At 45.8% G+C, this 19394-nt stretch overlaps 1 protein-coding gene and 1 pseudogene across 4 annotated transcripts in view; both read right to left on the bottom strand.

Moving 5' to 3' along the window:
* The window catches only part of Cemip2 (cell migration inducing hyaluronidase 2), an 81868-nt gene extending 69885 nt beyond the window's left edge, over positions 1 to 11983 (bottom strand). The window contains exons 1-2 of one of the 4 annotated variants that reach the window (XM_076561196.1): positions 11879 to 11897; positions 9214 to 9295 (exon numbers count right to left, since the gene is read on the bottom strand). The gene's annotated coding sequence lies outside the window, so the exon portion shown is untranslated. Of the gene's footprint in view, positions 1 to 9213; positions 9296 to 10681; positions 11134 to 11878 lie in introns of those variants that run through there. The other 3 variants (XM_042261784.2, XM_016003880.3, XM_006985402.3) reach the window with 3 other exon arrangements.
* Positions 11984 to 15604: 3621 nt separating this feature from the next.
* Positions 15605 to 16297, bottom strand: LOC102920130 (small ribosomal subunit protein eS8 pseudogene; annotated as a pseudogene).
* Between the last annotated feature and the right edge of the window lie 3097 nt (positions 16298 to 19394).

Genomic DNA, 19394 nt, shown 5'->3' with positions numbered 1-19394 from the left:
TTTCTATTGCTTCAGTATTCTTGAGGCTCTGAGAAACTTCACTAATCTGTGTCACTGAATGCAACTGGGAGAAATTAAGAATATTATTTCAAGGGGGGAAAAAGTCAGTTCTTGTTTAACTACTACAAAATACAGTTCTGACCTGATGCTTGCTGACTGATAGGTTGCTTCACATCTGCAAGCAGGAACTCTACAAACCAGTTGGCTAAACGTTACCCTTTCACAATGGGCCATAATGGTTTCAATCACACAGCATGAAATGAGGTAGACACCAAGAAAAAAAAATGAAAAACCTTCCCTTCGACTTTTTGTTGACAGGAAGAAATGATGAGGCGGATCAAAGGGAAAGCCTTCCATGCGGAGACACCAGACCATGCCACAGGTGCTTATCACAGAGTGATGGAGGACGCTTTGCTCCCATTCTGTATCATTAGTCTCCGAAATCACCCAGCCCTTCCGCCCACTGTAGAGGCTCCCACTGTCCTTCATCAGACAAGCACACACCCAATCATACTGAACACTCAATTAGAATCCAACCCCCAGGGGTGGTGGTGCACACCTTTAATCTCAGCACTCAGTGGGCAGAGGCAGGCGGATCTGTGTGAGTCTAAAGCCAAGCCTGCGTGAGATCCAGGACAGCTGAGGCTACACAGAGAAACCCTGTCTCAAGGAGAAAACAAAAAAAAAATGCAATCCTTTTGCCTTGCTTATATTCTTTCAAGTTCCTCCTATAACTTGTGTGTGTGTGTGTGTGTGTGTGTGTGTGTGTGTGTGTGTGTGTGTGTGTGTGTGTGTGTGCTGAGATTAAAGACATGTGCCACCACTGCCTGGCTCCTCCTATGATTTTAAAGAGAATCTACTTTCTTGGTTTTGGTTTGTTTTTTGGTATGAGTGCTCTGTCTGCACATATGCCTGCATGCCAGAAGAGGGCATCAGATCCCACTGTAGATAGTTGTCAGCTGCCATGTTGGGTGCTAGGAATTGAACTCAGGACCTCTGGAAGTGTGCTCCTAACCGCTGAGCCATTTCTCCAGCCCCAAGAGAATCTATTTTTTAATGGAAATTTTAGGCTTCTAGAAACAGCCAAGATATCAGCATAGTCTAATCAAAGATTTCCTGAGTAAGGTAATAATGTTTGGAAAACAATCAACTGAATGGTCAACAATCTTTGCTTCTAAGAATGTTTGTGCAACTCATTAAATCTGGCGAGGCCATCTCTCTTTTATCAAGATCTTAGAAAATCTTTACAATGTAATCACTGTTATGTCTAAAATGTAAAAACATACAACACAAAGTAAAATATTCCGGGAAAGAGGCGTACACAAATTCTAAAAGCAAACAACATTCTACTATAGTCATCTGAACTTCTGACCCAATCAAGCTGTTGGCTCCCAGCTGCTTTGAATTTTCAATTAAGATTCTATATTCCCAACTTCCTGTCTCAGAAAGAGACACAACAGGGCTTAAGTGACCTTCAAGTCTGTACTTTGGTTTAGTTTAAAGGGATGACGTTAGGTGTCGCATTCAATTTTTCTTTACACAGAGATTGTACCTGCTGCTAAACAATGTGCTCAGGCTTGAACACACAAAAGTGTTCAGTAAGAAATGAACTCAGAGCCGGTGGTGGCGCACACCTCTAATCCCAGCACTAGGAGGCAGAGGCAGGTGGGGCTCTGTGAGTTCGAGGCCAGCCTGGCTTACAGCCTGAGTCCCAGCACAACCAGGGCTACACAGAGGAAACCCTATCTCAAAAAGAGGGGGGAAGAGGGGGGGAGAGAGAGGGGAGAGAGGGGAGAGAGGGGAGAGGAAAGAAAAGAAATAAACAGCACCCAGGGACTTTTTAGGCCCTTTCATTTCTCAAACTTCCAAGTATATACTTAAATATCATCAATGTCATAAAAACTTTGTATTTGAACACATATAGATTTCTGTGGAATGGAGAGTTTGGAAAGGGGGATGTGTAGTTTAGGGAAATATATTTTATACATTGCATTCCCAAAGCATACAGTATAAAATATGTTTTTCTAAAGTAACCACTGTGAGGGAGGAATTCAACAGGAATCCCACGTCTACACATACAATGGCTACTTGGAAGAAAACAGCAGGTTGAAAGAGTTATGTGCACTTTCCTCTGAGATCTCCGATTTGAATGCACACACCCCAGAGAACTGTAGGCCCTCCAGGCCATATACACTGCTACCACAGGACCACACTACGTACGCCAGGCCCCGCCACCTCCTCATCCGTGCCATGTCCGCCCAGTCTCAACATCAGGGTATGTCGCCATCCCTGCAACTGCCTGGCTTTGAAACCTTAGCTGACTTTCATTGCAACCAGTTTCCTTAGAGTGACCCTGTCTCACTGTCATGAAGCACTGGGTACCAGGTCAAGGTCCCCGGGTGCAAGAGGAACAGATGGGCTCTGACTACAAATCCTCACCATGAAATAAAGGACAGGGATTCGGAAACTAATTATTTTATATTCCCATCTGCTTTCTCCACTCGATCAATGTAGACACATAGAACGAATGTCACCTGTCACCAAAATTAAGTACTAAGTATTATTCATATTATCTTCCTCACAAACAAAAACTCCTCTAGAAGATACTAAGGTTATTAACAACACTACAGGGAAACTGTAAGGAATCTTTCAAACTTCCAACCCTAAAAAGACCAACTTCACTTAAAAAAAAAAAAAAGAAAGAAAGAAAAAAATCACTATCACTAATCATTTACATTGAAATAAGTATTTTTACTTCAAATTACTTTTCCTACTCCAAAAATCACTTTTCAATTAAGTTATACTATCCTAGAAAGCTATAGTCAGGGTATAATAAACACTTAAAAAACAAAAATTAGAAATAATGAGAGGCTGTCCTAAAAAAATAACAAAACAACTAAGTACTTACATTTAAAATAGTAAGTGTTCCTAGTGAAATTAGCAACCTAGGTACAATTTCACTGAGTATGTCCTTAACAGGTTATACTGTAATAGTCTGGTCAGACACAGACCCCTCATAGAAAGGATATTTAGGGGCTGGAGAGGTGGCTCAGTGGTTAAGAGAATATGTTGTTTTTGCAGAGGACCTGAGTTCAATTCTCAGCACCCACATGGTGGCTGCTCACAACCATCTATCACTCCAATTCCAGGGATAGGATTCCTTCTTACGACCTGCCTGGGCATGCGGCATGCATGTGGTACACAGACAATACATGTGAACAAAATGCTCATAACATAAAATAAGTACATTTTTAAAAATTAAAAAAATATCATTTACAAATGTCTGGGACCAAAAGTCAGCTAAGTGAATACTTTCTAACCATAAAAGTGACCCTCATTATGTCCCTGTTCATCACGCCATATGAGGAAGCTGCCTAACAATAAATCTACTAAACAGCCCAAACCTAAGTCCTCAAGAGCTGAAACATGCTCAAGGCTGAGGTACACCATCACCCCAGTGTTAGGAAAAATACTGCCTATCTAGAGTGAGCAACACATCTAGCTAACACCACTTGCCCAAGCAGAAAGAAAAGCAAAAGCAGGCAGAGCACACAGGCATCCAGGTGGACTGTGGAGGGACAATTAAGAATGGTGTTCTTCTAGAATAAGCTCCTGCAATAGGGCAAAGAGACCAGACCAAACCAAACTGGATTCAGTCTCTCATGCTCCATGCCACATAATCAACCTGTAAATAAAAGAAGGAAAAAAACAGGTCTCAAAACACAAATGTCCCCTGAATCCAGAGACCTTGCGGTGAGAAGGCCCTTCCTGCGGCTGTGCACAGAAAATGAGAACCTGCCTTAGGCAGAGGCTAGCCAGTCCGATTTGACTGACTTCTGTTTCCTTCTTCCCATCCTACAGAGCCTGCTGTTCCGCCTTTCTGCACAGTGAGAGCTGCCCCCATTCACAAATCCCTAATAAAAGCCAAGCAGATCCACGACTGTATATTGTGTGGTTCCTACTTCTGACAGAGCTCAAAGGTTCCTCAATCTGAAGAATTAGACAAAGGGGAAGAGTCATTTGCATCTCGGCCCTCGGCTGGCTGTTTCTTTTTATCCCCTTACTCTTCTTCAGAGTCCTTCCCTCCCCTGTTCCCCCACACACACACTGTTCATTCTCTTAAAAAGCTCCTTCCCCGCTTCCAAGGCTCCTTAGGCCAGTTCCCACCCTCCCCTCACCCTTGTTCCCCATTGGCTAGAGAGACACAGAGGGGCTTCCAACCTGCTGACAGTGACAGATGGCTGTGCTGAGGCCCACAATGGAGGCTCCCACACGTCATCCCCTTGCAGCTGACCTTCCAAAGAAAAACCCGAAGCTGGGGTCTGACCCGAAGGAGGCTAATTTAATTAATACAGCAAAGGGCAGGGCTGCCAGCGGCCTGCCTTGGCTGGCTGCATTCTCTGCAGACTGCCAGGGACACCCCTTTAAAATGTTGTCTAAGAAGACGGCGCGGGGCGGGAAGTTATGTCGGTGGAGCTGAAAGGTAGGGAAAAGGCTAAAAGAAGAGGTGTGCTCTGCACAGACACAACAAAAGGTCATGACCTAGTGACACACTAACACCGAAATGCTATGACTCACAGAATAAAGACTATGCTATGGCCTGGTTTTCAGATCAAGGACGATTATCAAAGATGCCCAAATTGAAATGATCCAGGCTACTCAATCATGAGACTGGAACCCATGTACACTACCGCCCTTCACCCCCAAAAGAAGCTTTCTAATCAGAGAACACAAGAACAAATTCCTTTGTTTGTGTTTGTATTTTGAGACATGGTTTCTCTTTGTAGCTTGGCTGTCCTGGAATTCATTATGTAAACAAAGTGGCCTCAAACTCAGAGATCCATCTGCCTGGGATTAAAGGTGTGCACCACCATCTCTTGACACAAAGGTTCTGCCTCACAATAGAGACGTGGTGGTTACAACATACACATTTTTACACACATGTACACACATGCACGCACGCACGCACGCATGCACGCACGCACTCACTCACTCACTCACTCACTCACTCACTCACTCACTCGTGCGCGAAGCATGCAGACATGCCTGTATATGCATAGATGGCCATCCAATCAAGAAGCTCCAAGTCTAGCGCTAAGCTAAGGGTAGTGGGGAGATAATGTGAGTCAACATGTAATGACAGTTTGTGGTGGGACAAAGAAACTAGTTTGATAGATCTGAATTTATACAATCTCATTCAGTTTCCATGAATACAACACACTTTGTGTTTCCTAAAAGCCCCATCAAACTGGTTCACCCAAATGTAGACCACTCCTGCCAATTCCCTTACCTTGTGAATGTACACCAACAGCCACCTCTCCTGCCAATTCCCTTACCTTGTGAGTGTGCACTAACAGCCACCTCTGAGCTCTGACACTGAGGACAGCCCATAGCTCAACAACAACCAAGGTGGTTGGGGAAACCGCAGACCCAACAAGTCTCTTGAGTCTTTGGATCCTGAAGGCATGATGCCACCTGTAGGTGAGTTCTAAGTCAGACTACAAGGCATACTCCATCTTCTCTCAGACCATGTGAAACCTCAGCCAAGCAAAGTGGCAATGCTATACCTTGTCAGCAATTGCCCTGATGGTCACCAAGACTGCACACCTGGTACCCTGGAGTTGCTCCTCCCAAGAACAAGATGGTGGCTGAACTTCCAACAGCTAAACAAGGGAGGGCTGAAAACCTGAGAAGCATGACCAGCCCAGGTGTCCCAGACTCAGTAACAACAGCAACAAAAACAAAAATGACTAGAAGGTTCCAGGTCAAGGTAAGACAGCGTGGTAACTGGGCAGCTAGGAAAAGTTAGCTACTGGCTGACCCTGGTGAAATGGTTGTAGGTCAGGCCATGCCGACATTTGGCCTTGTGAGACAGACCTTCAAATACATCCCATTTCCTTTCACAGCTCACAGTGCTAGCTCCTCACCACGAACAGCCTTTATTTATATTTGATTATGCCATACGGTGGCCGGGGAGTGGTTATCAATGCATTCCCTATTAAAACCACATCTTTAACTTCTTGAGTACATTCTTTTAAGCTTCATATAGGACTTCACAGTCAGTCAACAAAGTCAGCTTTATAGTAGTGGCATTTCCAAAGAAAAGACACCCACGATGAATTTTTCTCATTTCTTCTGAAATGGGATGGAGGCATTTTTTTTCTGCTAATAATTCAAACTTGCCAAATATTCATTCTTTGGCAAAGAGTATTGGAACCAACAGCCAAAACCAATATAATGCCGAAGGCACCAGTCTCCAAAATGAAAGCCAATAGCTAAGTAAAAGCTTCCAAATCAATAACTGGTTCACTCAAGAGACTCAGTATCCAGATCTGACCAAGAAGATACCTAGTTTGTGGTGTAGTAGGTTGTGTGTTTTAAGATATTTCATCAAGGGGCTGGAGAGATGGCTCAGTGGTTAAGAGCACTGCCTGCTCTTCCAGAGGACCAGGGTTCAATTCCCAGCACCTACATGGCAGCTCACACCTGTCTGTAACTCCAGTTTCAGGGAACTCAACACCCATGGCAAAACACCAATCACATTTTAAAAACAGATATTTCATCAAACTCAGAGTCAATAAGGGCAACTCCTTTCTCAGCGGCTCAATATGAATTGTCTTAAATTGCAATTCTTTCCAGCAACCATACCCCAATAGCATTAACACAGTGCAAAAACAATTTTGGTACACTAAAGCTAAGACCACAATCACTCCTCAGCAACCTGTGTAGCATAAAATTCTCATCCACGTGACAGGTGGAAGGAGGCAGACATGGAGTTCAAGATCATCCTTTGCTGTATACAAGTTCAAGGCCAGCCTGAGCTACTTGAGACACTACCTCAAACAAGCAAACAACAACAAAAACTCTTGTTAAATACAACTTTACTTCTGCCTACTGTCCAAACTAAGAAGCAGTCTTGGCATGTAAAAAGGTCACCAGTTTCTACCTTGTAAAGACAATGTCTTGTTACAAATCTGTTTACAGAGGGAATTTCAAAACTGATTTGTCTCAGAGATCAAAGGACTAATTTGTAAGGAGACAGCAATTACAGTTTCCGGGTCTGTTTCTCTTTTTAAAGAGACGTTTTACTTGAGAGCCTATGCCTCCCTTATCTATATGATGCCATGTGCCTTGCCTAGTCTAAAACTGCAATAAAATATTTGCTGAACATAGCTCTTGACAACCAGCATTAAAAGTTTCTCGAAATGAGCAAAGAGGAAAAAAAAAAAAAAAAAAAGAACACCCATACTATCCCTAGCATGCTTCTATTCTGTGATTCACAAAAATGTCTGTTTCCAGGAACTTGCTTCTTACAAAAAAGCGTACTTCTACAATATTGCAAATTTGCATCCTGTTTAGAGAAACTGCAAGTAAAGCTAACGTTGTTACATGAAGTTCCTTATTTGACAGAAATGTATCACAAACATCACCTACTACATGCACCATATTATGGATAAGTAAACATGGGAGATGAAAAGACATGGGTCTACCTTTTAAACAGGTACAATGAGTTTCTAAGCCCAAGTGAAACTATTTAAACCCTTAAATAAATAACTGCCAACAAAAGCAAAATGGAAAAGAAGAATAAATAGGGAAGGTGGGGAAATTACTGTCTGGAAAGAAGAACAAAGGGGTTCTTGTTCCTGCTCAGCCATCACTTTACTACGTGACCTTACCTAATTAGTGAGCCTCTCGGGTCCCCACTTCCTAGCTTTACCATTATTTTTAGGCTCCCCTGGAACCACAGGCCAGGATTCAGCATGGACAGCAGTATCTAACACCCTGAATCACATTCACATCACCCAAAAAAAAAGCCACATTTAACTTTACAGCTTTAAATATCTGAGTCTGGATTTCCATCAAAAGCAATTTGCAAAACGTCAGCTGGCCTCATGTCCATTTCCAGTGGAGAGCGTAAGCAAGTACTGCTTACAGTTTCACGTTTCCCCCGACAACAGCTGCTGTTAGGAGAGCATTTAACAGTCTCGACAGAAATTATACCTCGTTACAAATGGAGAAAATAAAAGTGATGTTCACAGTCTCAGAGAGGCAGGTGCCCTCCCCCACCCGATGCCTATGTTGACCTTGTTGGGACAGTGAAGTAGAAGGGAGCGAGCTTGGGATACAAACTCAGACAAGGCCCTCTTGAGTGATGCCCCAACTGGACAGCCCATCCCTCTGATCCATGCTCACAAGCCAAAGCCAGCAAGAAGATTTCCTGTGAATGGGAAGGGCAGATACTTTGACGAGGGAGGTACCTCACAGAATAGCAGCCAGGCGGCAGTCCCAGACACCTGCTTCCATTCTGAAAAGAGCCAGCCTAGGCTATACAGTGAGACCCTGTCTCAAAAAACTAAAGAAGAAAAAAAGTGGCCCTTCCTATGCCAATTTTCAGTCTCTACTATTTTATCTGACTTAACAAATAGTTTCAGAAACTGTTCGACTGCCCAACGTCCAGTAAGCACTTCCTCTAAAGCACAGGCACAGTGAGTCTCCATTCACACGCTGATAAGATCTTAGCGTTTTGCTTGGGTCCCCAGCTGCAGTCTTACTCATCTCTGTCCATGGAAAACACACAGGGATCTCCTGCCCTCTGGCCTCCCCATCTGCAGCCACTCCTTCACTTCCCTCTCCCACTAACAGAAAGTGCCACAGAGCATGCTGAGAGTCCCTCCAGAACGTCTGGCACATGATGAGTGATTTATAAGTACTCAGTTAATGGATCCGTGGCAGATGGACAGATGGGTGCATTACTAATAAGTATTTCAGCGCACTTTATAATGTATAGACATTTATAAATGTGGGTCTCAAACTATAAATCCAATAGTGATTTTGGTTTTCTCTTTCTGAAATGTGGTTCATCTCTCTCAGCTTCTGAAGCCTGCTCAGAGGCACACAGCTAGTAAGTGGTATCCTTTCAATGTCATAATGGCCCAGACGCCCACTTCACTTTGTCCATTTTCTTGGTAGCTGTGAGGGCAGGCTTGGGGTGTCAGAGAATAACTGGAGGGTTGCCACATTCAGCTTTCATGTGATTCTAACGCTTCAGGAACTCCACTAGTTGTAGGCTAGATGGAGAAGGCAGACCTTCCTCAGACAATTAGCCATGGAGTGGCTATTGCACAGAACTTCACAGGAGTCCAAGGAAGAATGGATATCCTAATGTCTTGTGTACACACACACACACACACACACACAGAGAGATACACTCACCACACTTCTCAGCTTACTCTCATCCACAGGCAGAGAGAGACAGTGATGGATCAGAATTCACTTCTAACCTTAATTTTCTGTCCTGTAAGGACAAAAATCAGTTAAGTCAGAAGACAAATTTCGAGCTCCAACGCACAACCTCCTTTGATTCTAGAGCACATACACATAACTAAGGCGAGTCATTTCAAAGACAGGAGAAACCACCATTGCTGCAAGCGGTCCTCTATTTACTAAATGAACAGCATGCTGGGTGCACATTCTGCTTCCCCCAGAAATGCAAACTCAAAAGAACTCTTCCATAGATAATGAGCAACACACCGGAGTAGGACACCTAGACCAGTGCTGAAGGTTCAAGCTTCCTTAATATATATATATATATATTTATATATTTATATATATATATAAAATTTGTATATATTTGGATTTAGCAACCATTTCCAACAGATATGCCTGGTTGCAGTGGGAATTCAGGCCTCCCTCAGCTCGGATGGAACTTTTTTCCAGCCTCGTCTCCTTGTAAATTCTCTTTCCACTGGAAAGAGCTCTCAAGACATACGCACACTTTCAACATGTGCGACTGTGCAGCATCACACTTCATCATTGGCACAAGGGCGTCCAAGACCGTGATTGGAGCCGAATAGTTCCTAAAATACTAGGCACTCTATCTTTAACCCCAGCTGCTGATGAAAGGAGACATATATCAAAGCCTGTTTCCCTAACTCTAAGTGGAGGATTTAAGTGAGATGTTTCCGCTCCAGAGAGAGATCCGGTGACAAGCATCAACCCCCAGCAGAGGGTATGCAGGCAAGGCAGGACCTTGGTTTTATTACTGGAGAGTAGTAAGTAGTATTAAGTGCAGCACCTCAGGGCACTCACAGCGAGAACCCCATTCTTTGCCAGGACCTGCGGGGAAATGTTGGGAGTGGAGTCCTGTGCTAAAACTGGTCCCCAATTTTAACGATGCCCAGATCCTGAAGCCTCGCCTTACTACAAGAAGCAGGGTCACACTAACTCAGGGGAATAGGGGACAAAGATTCCCCCCACAAACTTTACACAAGCGCGCGCTTGCGGACGCCAAGGCTCCACAATACACATTCCACCAATCTTTCACTGCAGTCCGCATCCTCCACGCAGCCTTTCCAGAAAGTTTAGGGCTGTTCACACCGACTTTAAAAGGTCCATTGTTACCCTCTCCAGAAACACAAAGTGGTCGAAAAGGGGATCAAGCCCCGATTCCCAAGGAGCCCCTTTTCCTGGAAGAACACTGAGTCTGGGAGCGCGTATGGAGAGCCCCGGCGGGGAGGCGGACGCTGGGACCCACGAGACGGGGGGCTTCTCCGCAAAAACGCCAGCGCGGGGACAGCCAGGCCTCCGGGACGCCAAGGTGCGCGAGCCGGGTCCGCGCCCTCCGGGCCCCGGGGACCGCCAAGGAGGCAGGGCTGGGGACCCGGGACCAGCGGAGCCTTACCTTCCCCTCCCCCTCCTGGCGTCGGTCTACTCAGGTGTCTACGCGGTGGCCCGAGGAGCGGCAGAGGAGCTCCTGGAGTCCCCGCGTGCGGATCTCCTCTCCATGGCCAGGAACCCGGGACCCGCCGCCTCTTTGAAGGCAGCGGCAGCCGCAGCCGCAGCCTCCGCCGGAGGAGAAGCAGTCGCGACCGGGGAATAACGCTCCTCCCTCCGCCTCCGCGGCCACCTCCTCCAGCCAGCCCGGCTTGGCGCTCTTGGATCCTTCCCTCCCGGAGGAAGAGGAGGGGAATCGCCGTCCAGGCGGCGCGAGCCCGTGCGGCCCGGAGACAATAGCGACAGGGCGCGTTCCCGAGCCGCGCAGGTCGCCGGTCGGCGGGCGCCGCGGCTCGCTAGGGTCCCCGTCGGCCGCCACCGGCCACACAAGCGCCGGCTCCGCTGGGCCCAGAGTGCTGCGGATTGGGCAGAGGGCGGGGAGCTAGGGAGGCGGGCGCAGAGGCGGGGCCTACGGCTGGTGGGCGGGGCTTGTTGTCGGAGGGCCGATTCCTGCGGAGGCCCCTCCCACCTCAAGCAGCAGCCGAAGGCTCAGCGCCTCCCGTTGCCTCCAGCGAGGAAGAGCTCACCCTGGCAGTGCCGGCGGCCAGGGCTCCAAGGCGGCGCCCTGGGCTTGGCTGCAGATGACTACCTGGGCGTCCGCGGGAACCGGCTGAGCTGAAACTGAGTCTGCGCTCCTCAGTAGTAACCTTAACTGAGCCTGAATCTGTTTCCCGCCGTCTCCTACTGACCTGAGCCTGCAGCCCCCTCACCTGCAGAAATCTGACCACGTTACTGGGCATCCATCACCTCCAGGATTAAGCCGGATCCTCTGCCCTCATCACCCCTAGCTGAGTCTAATACTGCTTCCCTGTCACCTCTTGACAAGGCCAATGTGAGCCTACAGTCCCCATCACTCGAAACTGAGCCTGCATTTTCTCTGGTCTGGCCACGCTGCCGAACCCACATTACCACCACCACCCACCCCCCATTTCCCAGGGTTGATCTCTATTCTCTTCCCTCATCACCCAATAGCTGAGTTAGACATGATCTTTGATCGCTCCCGAATGAAAGCTGACACCGCATTATCCCCCAATAATATCTCGCAAGCCCTCCCACACCCCAAACTTTCTGTGCCTCCGGGTCACGGCGCCTCGATTGCCCCCACCTGGCCAGCAAGGGATCTGGGTTCGTAACCCTCTCCGCTGAGGCAGCGTGCTCTTGACTTCAGGTTGTTCCGTTGGGAGATGGGAGCAGCCCCAGGATCTCCCCCAGGGGCCAGAATAAATACACCTAGGTCCGGGCCACGCCTTCTACCCACGCTATTCTACAGTGGCTGAAGCTTGCAGGGGGCGGGGTTGAAACACTGAAAGCCACTCCTCAGCCCACACTACACCAAAATACACTGGCGGGGTGGCTTAAGTAGCCCTGCCACCAACTGGTCCCCTCGCGGAAGTTGCTCTTGCAGCGGAAAAGCCTTGCCTGCAGCAAAGGGCGCGACCTGACTTGATCCGTTAGACCCACGAGGTCCGGAGCTAATGACAGCTGCAAGATTGCTAAATCCAGACAGTCATCATCCTCTATTTAACTCAGAGTTGGACGTGTCCCCCTGGGGAACTGTTTCAGTGAATACTGTACGGACAGGATTGTTCATTTTTCAGGCTTGCTTTTTTTGTTTGTTTGTTTGCTTTCTCCATCCTTCCAGTAAAAATTCCCTCATGTAACCATGACACACCAGCAGGAAGGAAGGGGAAAACCCTATTTCCAAGGTTTGGTTCAGGACTTTGTAGAACTGAATCAGTGTTTCCAGACTGGGGCGGATAAGAATCTCCTGAGATCCTGAAAAACTTGGATTCCCCCAGCAAAGCACTATGGATTGAGTCAGAGGAGTCTGCAAAACGCAAATTTTGGAACCGCTTCTAGAACGTATCCACAATTAACATAAAACCTTGGAAAGATGCACAAGAGGAGCAGCTCCACCTACTTCTGAGATGTCACAGACTCCTTAACCATCTGCCAGCTCCAGCTCCAGTCCCTTTGGGGAGAGAAAAAGGACGACTTAAAAATAATAGCACAGATGGTTTTCTTCGACAAACTGTAAAGGAAGAAGGTTACTTTCAGTGGCCTCAAAGTGAGATGTTTAGAACTTGAGAACCCCCTGGGTGGTGAGGGTGGCTGAGATATGACTTGGTGGTTAAGACCACTTGCTTCTCTTCCAGAGGACCCAGGTTCTATTCCCGGGGACTACATGCCAGCTCACAGCTGTCTCTAACTCCAGGGAATCCAATGCCCTCTTCTGACCTCAGGGATAGGTACACAGACATACATGACACACATACAGGCAAAATACACATAAAATAAAAATTATTCTTCAAAAAGAAGAGAGGTAGCCCCCCTATCTCACACACACACACACACCGCAAGCACTCAAATGCACATTCTTGCACATTCTCTCTCTCTCTCTCTCTCTCTCTCTCTCTCTCTCTCTCTCTCTCTCTCTCTCTCACACACACACACACACACACACACACACACACCCTTATAGATCAAAATTCTACTCCTGTTACCTGCTGGATGTGGAAATGGCATCTTTGCAGATGTGATTAAGAGTCTTGACTGAGAGATTTTCTGAGTTACCAAGGCGAGCCCTAACTGCAACCACACTTACGAGAGGAAGGCAGAGAGAAATTTAAACCACAATGGTGTGGAAGGTGTGTAAACAGGGAGGCAATGATGGGGTGACACAGCCCAGGAGTCAGGGAGGAAAGCAGCCACCAGAAGCTGGAAGGGTCCAGGAAGAATTCTTTCTAGAAGCTGACTATACTAGTGAAATGCCAGACCTCTAGAAATGCAGGAATCAATTTATTGTTTTGATCTATCGATTTGTGGTCATGTGGTCCTGAGGTACCCTGCATCCTGACTTGTGGCACATTTGTCAAAATGCCTTTCTTCTGAATCTTTATTAAGCATCAGGCACTTTGCTCAGAGTTCAGATATGTTATATAAATCCTCCCAAAAGTTATGAAGCCAATTTTGGAGATGTAACACTGAACCTGGAATGTTTGAATAGCTTGTGCAAGAGTGTATTAGAATTAAGTTGGCCAATTACTCTGTAGCTAAAAATAGTCATTGCAAATTCATATAAACCATTTTACTAGAGGTTTTGATTGTAAAGAGCTCTTCCATTACCTGTATTCACTGCCAAACCAAGGAACATGAGAGTCAGAGAGACTAAGGAGGCAGAGGAATCCTGTGAAACTGAAGTCTGTTAAGGGAGTGGTTGGATTTTTTTTTTCATAGACTACTTTTGAGAATTTTATAAACTTTGTTTTAGATGTTCATCTGGAACATGAAAAATCAAAAACTGCTAAGAAAGGGGGAACAAAGGGACGGACTGAGAGCACATAGACTCCTCATCAGGAGTACCAGGGAACCAGGTTCTGAGGCAGAGTGTCAGGATGTTCTTTAGGCCTGTCCACCAGGTGGCACCTGGAAGTGGAAGGGCCCAGAAGCGGGCGAGAGAGGAGAAGCTGTGTGGCAGTGTATTCTCAACGCCCACCACCAACCCCACTGGAAGCTTTGGGCTAGCATGGTTCAGCAGAATGACTGCATCTAGATGGTGAGGTGTTTGGATACTCGTTTGAAGCAGCCACTGGACATGGCCCATCCTGGGAATATCACCCACTTACATGGTATTTGTTGTCCTCACCACTATGTTCAAAAGCATCAAGGGGCAGGGGGTGCTCAGGGCATGTCCCCCACCCCCCTCTGGTCATGCCTATGTCTTTACCATCTTCAAGCAGGATAACTCATTGTCTGAGAGTTAAGATCCTTTAGTCAGATTGCCTGGGTTAGAACCCAGGTCCCCAGCTCACTACTATAACTCTGGACAAGATGCCCAACCTCTCTGGGTTGCATATTTGCATTTTAAAAGAGGAATAGTAATAATGGTAACTAGTTGACAGAGCCATTGTGAGAATTAAATACAGGAATGCTGTAAGCGGCCTAGCTGGGCAGCTCACAAGTTCCCATCCATTTGTGCTACCCAGTGATTTTTTTTTTTTTTTTTTTTTAGGGCACAGGAAACTGGTCGCTCTTGGAATCCAGGCCATACCTTAAGGTCACAGATAAATAAAAATCCCTACCCACTGCTGCCGACCAGGTGGATGAAAATGGAAGTGCTTTGGGAGAGAAAGGGGAGGACCCTCATGCTGAGACAGGGAGCAAATTAGGGCCTCTGTGTTCAGCAGTCCGTCGCCATCTCTTGTTTTGCAGTTTCTAGCTTTAAACCTTTTCATGACAGATCATCCCTTGACTTTCATCCCCTCCTCCCTCAGCAGCTCTCCTCCAGTCTGTTAGAACTCAGTTCCTTCAGTCTTTCACCCTGTGAAGGTCAGAGTGATCGTTTCAGAGTTGTATAGACCTGGTCATACTTGTTCCTGTTAGCCCCAGTGAGTGCATGGGTGTGGAAATGATTCATGAGAAAGGTGTTGATAGGCCATTTCCCATCCACACCTTCATTACGTTCTAGAAGCAGCCCGCCCCCACCCACTGGGTGCAATAACATTACAGAATGTTAGTGTGACCTTTCTCCACCATGGCACAACTGTGTGTCTACAGACCTTCTTTTCTTTATTTATTTCCCTGTGTCCAGCCAACTACATTCTCACACTTTATTGATCCTAATGAAGGCTATGTGTGTGCTTCCTGTTGAGCTTGCTGGCCATTTGCCTTAACTTATGATGTAAGCAATCCTGGTGTAATTAAAACTCTGACACGGTCTTTTCACAAAAAGGAAAAACATGTATGTACTCTATTTCAAACCTCTAAATTCTATTTGATTGATAAGAATTAAATCTCTTTTTTATATAGAACAATAAACACCTTTAGTACATGAGCTATGAATGATGCTTTATTTGCCTTTCCGGGCTTTGATCTTCCTCAGATAGAACTCCAGCTCCTTGCCTTCTAGTACATAGCCATCTGCTCTGCCACACTGGCCTGGTCTTGAGGCAATACAGGCAAGAAGCTTGCCCTGCTGAAACTGCTCCTCCAGAAGACAGCTGATTTTGACGTTCTTTTTCCTTTCATCATATTTCTTTTGGATTTTCTTTGATCGTTTTTTTTGTTTAATATTTCTTCCTCTTCAGGAGTCAGCTTGGCCCCCTTCTTGCGGCCCAGGGGCAGTGCCTAGTGAGACTCTCATACCACTGTCGATAAGCAAAGTGCGGTTCTTCACCAGGGTCTTGGTGCGGACCAGCTCGTTATTGGATGCATTGTAGACAACATCAATGATCCTTGTGCTTCCGAGTACAACACTCAGAGCCCCAGGAAAAGTTCCCCACATCCAATCTTAGGGCATGGTACTTCTTACTGCCTCCTCGGACTCAGACTGTGTGTATACGATGAGGGCCAATCTTCGTGTTGGCAGCAGGCCGTCCCAGCTCATACTTCCGCTTCTTGTGGTCGGGCTTTCTCTTACCCCCGGTCTTGTGGCACTTGTGCCAGTTGTCTCGAGAGATGCCCATCGCTCGGCGCTGGCTGCAAGAATTAAATCTCTTATCATTCAAAAAAAAAAAAAAAAAAAAAAAAAAAAAAAAAAAAAAAACCAAGATTTTCTGCTCTGAGGAAAAGGTAGCCTCATATAACATCTTTAAAAAAAAAAACTATTTTGTTGTGGTGATGGTAGTGTGTGTATGTGAATGCTATATCAAAGGTATCTGGGTGTGTGCACACATGTACGTGTTGAGTCCAGAAGTGGATACTGAGTGCCTTCCTCTATCCCTCTTCACTTTTTTTTTTTTTTTAACCACTGGATCTTTTACTGAACTTAGCGCTCACTGATTGGCTAGACTAGCTGCCTAGCAACGCTCCCCACCCCACCCCCACCCCCCAGATCCTCATGTCTCTGCCTCCTAGCACGGCTGTTACAGCCACATGACTACACCTGGCCATTTACATGAGTGCTTGGGCTCTGAAGTCAGGTCCCTATGCGGGGCAGCAAGCACTTTATCATACAATGAATACACCCTTTTCAGTGATGTATTTTCCTAATTTCTTTTCCTTTTTCTAGCATTTCTCTGTCACGACTTACACAGCCACTTTTACATATGTGGTATTCTTTGCCGCCGACACCCAGACCAAAGAATTTGAGAAGGGCATCTCTTGCTGGTTCTCATTTCACAGTTGAGGATTGCCCTTGAAAGTAGTTATGAGTTGTTTCATTTCAGGTCTCTGAACCTGAATGAAGTTGCTTCTGTAGCTTAATTTGGATTAAGATTTTCTAGCATATATGCCTAAGATACATGCAGCCTCACTATCCCTGTATTGGATTTCGTGACATCTGGAAAGAGAACAAAGACTTAAGAGCCATGGCATCTCTTCAATATGCTCATATATACAGTATACCGGGAGATTTCTAATAATGAATTTGTGTAAGAATAGAGAGAACTTGTTTTATGCACACACACACACACACACACACACACACACACACACACATAAATATGTGGTACAAGCGTGGCCCTCAAAGGCTCATGTTCTAGGTGCCCAAGGTGGTGATTGGAAAAGTGATGGACCTTCTAAGAGCAGAAGCTGAGTAGAGGATCTAGAATAGGTTGGGGAGTTGATGTAGTTCTCTCCTATCCAGACTCTGAAGTTAGCTCCTCAAGGGAGTGGGTCATTATAAATTTTAGAAAGTGAGACTAGGGCCTCTGAGTCTGGAGCCTCCTGACTTGCCATGTGGTCTCCAGCAAGGGCTCCTGCCTCTGGGATGCCTCCTCTCCCAAGCCCATCATCAGCTTCCAGAACTGTGACCTCCCTTCTTTACCAGTGCCCAGCTGTTTTGACATAGCAACCAAAAATGGAGTAACCCAGCACACAGACTTCACCTTGGAATAATACCAATATCCTGAATCATGTGTTATCTCGGGATCTCTATTCCTTCCTTCCAGGCACCCAGCGAGGTATAGATACACTCTTCCTCGAAAGGTTAGGAATCCTGTGTTCTCTTCAAACAGGGGAACTAGAAGGGAAATGTGTGATTTCCAGTAACATGTCACTATTAAAATTACCCCAAAGTGTGTTATACAAAAGCTCTCCATGTTTCCCAAAGTTATTACTGAAAACCAATTTAAATGCAAAAGTCACAATCGGTTCTCTCAGCATTTCCAGACCCTTTGGTTGGGAAGAGTGTTCTCCAGGAATTGTAAGCTGACCTTGACTTGGGAAATTCTAGTTAACAAGTTTTTAGTTACCATTCCAGTTAAATTTCACAAGTTTTAAATTACTTTTCTACATTTCACTCTGAAAAAAAATGAGCATGAAACTACTTTGAAAGACAGTCGAGACACTGGCCTACCATGTGTGGTGAGCCCTCACCCAAGGTCCACGTGTCTCAAACTATCACATGCATGCTTTCAAAATACACTTTTTTTCTTTTCTTTTCTTTCTTTTTTCGTTCTTTCTTTCTTTCTTTTTTCTTTTTTCTTTTTCTTTTTTTTTTTTTTGGTTTTTCGAGACAGGGTTTCTCTGTGTAGTTTTGGTGCCTGTCCTGGAACTCACTCTGTAGACCAGGCTGGCCTCAAACTCACAGAGATCTGCCTGTCTCTGCTTGCTGAGTGCTGGAATTAAAGGCATGCACCACCACTGCCCAGCCAATACACACTATTATGCCTCAATAAATCTAGATACAAATTACTTAATATTAATGAACTAACAAAATGTCAAATGTTCCCTATTTCTAAAAAAAAGGGGGGAAGGAGAAAGAAAGGGGGAGAAAAAGAAAGAAATAGAAAAATGCCATTCGTAATAAAAGTGGAAAACCTGATTTTATGTTCCATTTGGATATAAAAATTTGCTACATGCAGCCTGGTGTGGTGGCACATGCCTTTAATCCCAGCACTCAAGGGGGCAGAGACAGGAAGACCTCTGAGTTCAAAGCCAGCTGAGTCTACAGAGTGAGTTCCAGGACAACCAGGGTTAGAGAGAGACCCTGTCTTGAAAAAAAAAAAAAAAAAGCTATATACTCAATCTAAGGCACTGTCAGAAAGCCACTGTTAAGATGTGTAAGTGTTTAAACGCTGTTTAAAAAAGTAAGCTTTAAAAGTGAGGAAAATCTTCTAAACCTTGTAGTGTTGCATTGCTACCACATCTTTTATAGATGAGCTACTTTCTGCTCACAACACCCAGAGAGAGCTCAGTCAGTCGTTCCACAATTATTTGCTGTTTCCCCCTGGGCTAAACACTGACAGATTCCAGAAGGTAAATGGAACCACAAAGCCCCCACATTTTGGGGGGCGGTTTCTAATAGTTAGCTTTTGTCTCCTTGACACAAACCAAAGTTACCTGGGAAGAGGGAACCTTGCCTCTGCTAGATTAGTCTATTGACCTGCCTATAGGGCATTTTCGTGATTACTGATTGACTTAGGAGAGAGCCCAGCCCAAGCCTGGCCGGGTGCTCATGAGGTACACAGGAGATCAAGCTGAGCAAACCCTGGAGAACAAGCCAGTAAGCAGAGCTCCTCCATGGTCTCTGCTTCAGTTCCTGCTTCCGGATTCCTGCCTTGAGCTCCTGCCCTGACTTCCCGATAGCCTGTAAGACATAATAAAACCTTTCTCCCCCCAACTTGCTTCTGGTTGGTGTTTCATCACAGCACCAGAGAAGCAAAGTATGGCCGGGTCCC

This window comes from Peromyscus maniculatus, chromosome 1, assembly GCF_049852395.1.
Source record: "Peromyscus maniculatus bairdii isolate BWxNUB_F1_BW_parent chromosome 1, HU_Pman_BW_mat_3.1, whole genome shotgun sequence".
Taxonomy (NCBI): Eukaryota; Metazoa; Chordata; class Mammalia; order Rodentia; family Cricetidae; genus Peromyscus; species Peromyscus maniculatus.
The sequence above is the reverse complement of the archived record's forward strand: the minus strand, read 5'-3'. Positions and strand labels throughout refer to the sequence as shown.